This window comes from Pelodiscus sinensis, chromosome 32 (genome assembly GCF_049634645.1).
Source record: "Pelodiscus sinensis isolate JC-2024 chromosome 32, ASM4963464v1, whole genome shotgun sequence".
Lineage (NCBI taxonomy): Eukaryota > Metazoa > Chordata > Testudines > Trionychidae > Pelodiscus > Pelodiscus sinensis.
Genome location: NC_134742.1, coordinates 9,089,971 through 9,095,970, shown reverse-complemented (window position 1 = coordinate 9,095,970; position 6,000 = coordinate 9,089,971).

The following is a 6,000-nucleotide window of genomic DNA, read 5'->3' as shown; positions in this document are numbered from 1 at the left end:
CGACAACCACGCGCCTCCACTAGCGCCCCCGGGGATGCTGACTCTCTCCGATCCGGAGCCGACTCCTCTGGCGCGCCTGCCCGATCATCAGCATCCCGCCCCGCTGCCGTCTCCTCTGCACAGAGATCCCGTGCTCCAGCGGCCTCCATGCCTGTCCCTCCTGCAGGAGAGATGAGTTCCCAGCACGGACGGGGCTCCCGCCGCGAACGCACCGCCATGGCTTGGCAGCAGCTGTGGCTAAGAGAGCTGACATCGATTGACTCCTTCGATGGCCTGGTGACCGTGACGGAGCGCCTAACAGCCGACCTGGCTGCAAGCGGCGGGCCAGATCGCCGCAGTAAATCCCGACCCCCGCGCCGACCCCCGTCACCTGAAACGACTGCCAGCTCCAGGGTGGGGAGACGAGGGGATGCTGGCCGCCGAGACGACCCGGTCGCCACAACCCGCCTCCAAACGCTCTACCACACCAACCACCCAAAGGCCGTGAGGGAGATCCTGGAAGGTGCCACGTCTCACTGCACGATCCCGCCCAACGCACTTCACTCGTACTTCACCTCTGTGTTCGCGAAGGAACGTCCCCGAGAGGGGCCCCGCCCGGACTGTATCCCTCAGTTACCGAGACTAGAAGCCACCAACGACCTGGACAGGGACTTTACTCTGGAGGAGGTCCAGGTACGGTTGTCCAGGACCACCAACACCGCCCCCGGGAGAGACGGCATCCGGTATCTCCAGCTAAAGAGACGTGACCCTGGTTGCTTGGTGCTAGCCGCCCTCTTCACCGCCTGCAACAGGTTACGGCGCATTCCTGACACCTGGAAAAGTTCGATGACCGTCTTGCTGTACAAGAAGGGAGACTGTACCGATCCGGAAAACTGGAGACCCATCTCGCTGGGCAGCACTTTATACAAACTCTACGCCAGCTGCCTGGCGGCCAGGATCACTGACTGGGCTGTTCACGGTGGCGCCATCAGCTCCAACCAAAAAGGCTTCATGACCTGCGAGGGCTGCTACGAGCATAACTTCATGCTCCAGGCAGCCCTCAGAGAGACGAGAAAATCCCGGGGACAATGCGCCATCGCCTGGTTGGACCTCGCAAACGCCTTCGGCTCCGTCCCCCACCAACACATCCCAGACACCCTGACAGACTTTGGGGCCCCGGACGCCTTCCTCCGCATCCTCCGGGATCTATACACGGACTGCACCACCACTATCTGCGCCACCACTGGAGAGACCGCACCCGTCGACATCCACTGTGGCGTGAAACAGGGCTGCCCCCTCAGTCCCATCATTTTTAATCTGGCCATGGAACCCATCCTGCGTGCCATCTCCCAGGGCCCGGACGGTCTGGACCTGCACGGCGTAAGGGTCGACGTCCTGGCCTACGCCGACGACCTGGTCCTGATCGCCGACAGCGCGGAGGGGTTGCAGCGGATGCTCCAAATCGCCAGCCGGGCCGCTGACTGGACGGGCCTTCGCTTTAACGCCCGGAAATGTACCTCCCTCCATGTCGACAGCATCTTAAGAACCCTCACAAGGCCAACCACCTTCTCCATTCAAGGAGGGCCAACACCTGGGCACCCCGACGGGAATACGGGTCGAGGCCACTCCAACAGACACCCTCCACAAAATCCTGAGGGACGCAGAGCTGCTCGACCGATCTCTGCTCACACCATGGCAGAAAATAGACGCGGTTAACACCTTCCTGATCCCCCGCATCTCCTTCACCCTGAGAGGCTCCGCCGTCGCCAAGGTCCCCCTGAACAAAGCTGACAGCGCAATTAGAGTCCTTGTCCAGAAGTGGCTCTACCTGCCTCAGAGGGCCTGCACGGACATTGTCTACGTCCCCCACCGACAGGGAGGCGCCAACGTTCCACGCTTGGGGACCTCTGCGACGTGGCCTGCATTACCCACGCCTTCCGCCTCCTGACCTGCCCGGACGTGAGAGTGCGCGCCATCGCAGAAAACGCCCTGCGCGGTGTAGTAAGGAGGAGGATTGCCAGGGACCCCACCGCTGCAGACATCGCCACCTACCTCAGCGGTTCCCTCGAGGGGGACTTCAGGAGGGACGGCGGTGACCTCTCCTCCCTATGGTCCCGGGCCCGCAACGCCACCCGCCGTCTGGGAAAACGAATTGGCTGCCGCTGGGTCTGGAGCGAGGCCCGTACGGAGCTTAGCGTCGTGCTCCCCCGCATCACCGCACAAGGCCACACCACCGTCACCCCCGCGGCCAGGGCTCTGCTGGAGAGGCTCCTGAAAGGGACCATCCGCTGCCACTATGCAGACGCCCTGGCTAAAAGACCGGACTAGGGTAAGGTGTTCGAAGTGACCAGCAAGCAAGAAGCCAGCAACCACTTCCTCCGGGCTGGCAACTTCACCCGTTTCGCTGACTGGCGCTTCATTCATAGAGCCCGCCTCAACTGCGTCCCCCTGAACGGCGCCATCCGCCACGGCACCAGGGACACGAGGTGCAGACGGTGCGGATACCCTCTAGAAACACTACCCCACGTGCTTTGCGGCTGCATGACATTCAGAGGCCTGGCGGCGGCGTCACGACGCCATTCAGAACCGCCTCGTGAAGGCTCTCCCGCCAGCCCTCGGAGCCGTAACTGTGGACTCCCCTATCCCGGGAACCAATAGGCGCCTGCGACCAGACATCGTGGTCACGGACGAACAGGCCAAGACAATTCTTTTGATTGACGTGACGGTGCCTTTCGAAAACCGCATGACCGCCTTCCGTGTCGCCCGGGAAAAGAAACTCAGCAAATACGCGCAGTTGGCTGACAACCTGCGGTCCCGTGGCTACTCGGTGGCGGTCCATGCCCTGCTGGTGGGTGCTCTGGGCGCCTGGGACCCGGAGAACGATGCGGTGCTGGAGGCCTGCGAGGTCGGTCCTCGCTACGCCGGCCTGATGCGCAGGCTGATGGTATCCGACGCCATCAGGTGGTCCAGGGACATTTACACGGAGCACATCACCGGTCACTGCCAGTACAACATCTAACCACCCGGCCCCCCTAACACCTCCAGTACACCCTGCCAGGCCCACTCCCGGACCTGCCCCTGCTCTTTTATCGCTAATCCTTGAACTACTATTAGCCTCCTTGCCCCCTGGCCCTGCCCGAGACCCCTCTCTGCCGCCCATAGGTACGGTCTCCCATACTAGGCAGGGCCCCAACGAGCATTACTATCTCTTCCCTGGCCTTATCCTGCATCCCTCCATAGTCCAGGTATTGATACAAATAGGGCCCCCGACAGCTCTTTGGCTGTCTGGTGGTCTCCCTCTACAGGGTTGCTTACTAGATTAGCTCCTTCTTGTTGGCTCCCTTACACGCACGCTCCCCCTCTACACAATTGTGGGAACACATTTTAGCAACCCCTCAGCCCTCATGGAAGAACACTTAGTCTTCCAAAGAGGCTCACATTGACTGCACACTCTGCAATTGTTAATCGTACTATATTTATCTGGAACTGGAGAGGTTTTCTCGTCTCTCTACGATAACTCCAATATTACTATCCACCCCACAGCGCAACCTGCTCCAGTTCGCCAGATGTGTTTTACTTGTTTACTGTATTATTTTTGGAAACATTCACTCAATAAAACTCGTTTAATCTGTTCTTATCAGTTTAAGATTTCGTGATGAAGACGCCGCCGTGGGATTGATCCTTGCTCCGTGGGACCGCTTGCTTCTGGGGACCGATGGATCCAGCCCTTTTAAGGGCTTTTGCTAGCAGGATCCTGCTAGCAGCCTTTTGACAAGGAACACCGCTGAAGAACCTGCAAGCCTCCGCTTTTTTGCGGGGGTTTAAACCTCAGCAGCGGCTTTTTTTTTTTTTTTTTGCCGGCCGCCTTACAGCTGATTCTAAATCAGCTGTTTAGGCCCGCCCAGGCACGTCTTTTTGAGACTGCCTATTGGCTGGGGCTTCCCTGCTGCCTTAAAGGGACAGCTGCTCCTGCTTCCTGGGACCTGCACCGGACCTGCTGCGCTGACGCTGCAATCCAGGCTCCTCGCTAGGCTCCACTGCGCTGGCTCTGCATCCCCATCGGACTCCTGCCTTGCTCCTGAGATCCTCCGCTGCGCTGGCTCTGCAAGCACCCCCTGCCTTGGCTGAACCCCGGCTTGTGCTCCGCTGCGCTGGCTCTGCAACCCGAGTAAGTTGACCTTCCACTCTGGTCAGTTTCACCCCTGTCTATTTCATTCTTGTCCCACTGCACTGGCTCTGCAACCCGAGTAATTTAACCTTCCACTCTGGTCAGTTTCACTTCTGTCTATTTCATTCTCCTCCCCGCTGTGCTGGCTCTGCAACCCACCCGAGTAAGCTAACTTCCCACTCTGGTCAGTTTCACTCCTGTCTATTTGTCTCGGCTCTCTCTGTACCCCGGCGGCCATTGCCACGTGGCTGACCTCCCGCCCCCCCGCCCCCGCTGCTCCGCTTCCCCCATTGTATTGGTTCCTATCTAGTCAATTTCACTCCCGTCCGTTCTATCCCCGCTGGCTCTGCAACCCTTTCCACTCTGGTCAGTGTCACTCCTGTCTATTTGTCTCGGCTCTCTCTGTGCCCCTGTGACGGGGAAGAAACTCCCCGCACTGGCAGCCCCCCCCCCCCCCGGAGGAGTGCCGAAGCGGAGCAGAGCAGCGACGGGGAAGAAACCCCCCGCGCTGACAGCCCCTCCCCCGGAGAAGCACCGAGCGGCGCGGGGGAGCGGAGTCCAGGGGAAAGCCCCCAGGGAGGGGAGAGGGGGCGCACAGACGCAGGCGCGGCGGGCGAGGAAGGCAGCAGGACCCAGGAGGAGGAGGGGCCGAGACGCCAGGGGGAGCGGCACGCCCCGTGCCTGCCGGCTCAAAAGGGGGAGGGGCCGGAAGGGCCAGAGGCGGCCGGCACTTACCTTCTCTTGGCAGGCAGCCAGGGGAGAGACGCCAGAGGAGCCAGCGGGACGGAGGCGGGGAGCGGGACCCGCGCAGCCCTTGCCCGGGGCATCGGGACCCCTCGGCCGGGGGCACCGAGGAACGGAGCGGCCAGCGGACGGCCGCACGCCCGGCGAACGGACAGCCGAGCCCGACGGAGGACCCGTCCCCGTCGCAGAGCCGTGAGCGGGATCGGGAGCCGAGGGTCAGCCCGCAGTCCCAGGCTGAGCGGAAGCCCGGGCGGGGCAGCCAACGACCCAGGGCCCGAGCAAAGGGCACCAGCCTCGGGGTGCCGAGACTGCGGGGGGGGGGGGGTAGAGGCAAAAGGGGCCGGGGGGCCCGAATCTTGCCACACTGGTGGAGAATGTGGGCACCCCTATAGCGGGGTGAACCCCCCCAAAAAAGGGGGGGATTGGTTGCAGTGAGGGTAGAGGGCACCATAGGCAGATAGCATGGAGGTGGGAGAGCTGCTGAAGTGGTTGGTGGACAACCAGCAGCAGCAGCAGGTGCAGCAGACACAGCTGATAAAACAGCTCACGGACCAGCAGCAGCTAGTGCGTGAGGTCTTGGAGCAGCAGAAGCAGGGGGGGGCCGGGGCTCCCCCAGGGGGGGCCTCTGGGGCAGCCCTAACCCTACCCCTCAGGCTAGTCAAGATGACGGCCGAGGACGACCCAGAGGCCTTCCTGGTGACGTTCGAAAGGGTGGCCACGGCCGCCCGATGGCCAGAGGAACAGTGGGCTACTCTACTGGCACCCTACCTCACGGGCCCGGCCCAGGGGGCGTATAGGGGTTTAGCCGCACGAGAGGCCCTACACTACCACAAGGTAAAAGAGGCGATCCTTGACCAAGCGGGGGTCACCCCCGAGACGCACCGGCAAAAATTTCGAGCCGAGAAGTACCGGCCAGGGGAGCGGCCCCGGGTGGTGGTCCAACGCTTGAAAGAGGCCGCCACGCGCTGGCTGGACCCCGAGCGGCGGACTGCAACCCAGGTGGTCGACATGATCGTATTAGATCAATTCTTACAGATCCTCCCACCCGAAGGACGGACGTGGGTACGGCGCCACCAGCCCACCACCCTCGGAGAAGCGGTCACGATTAT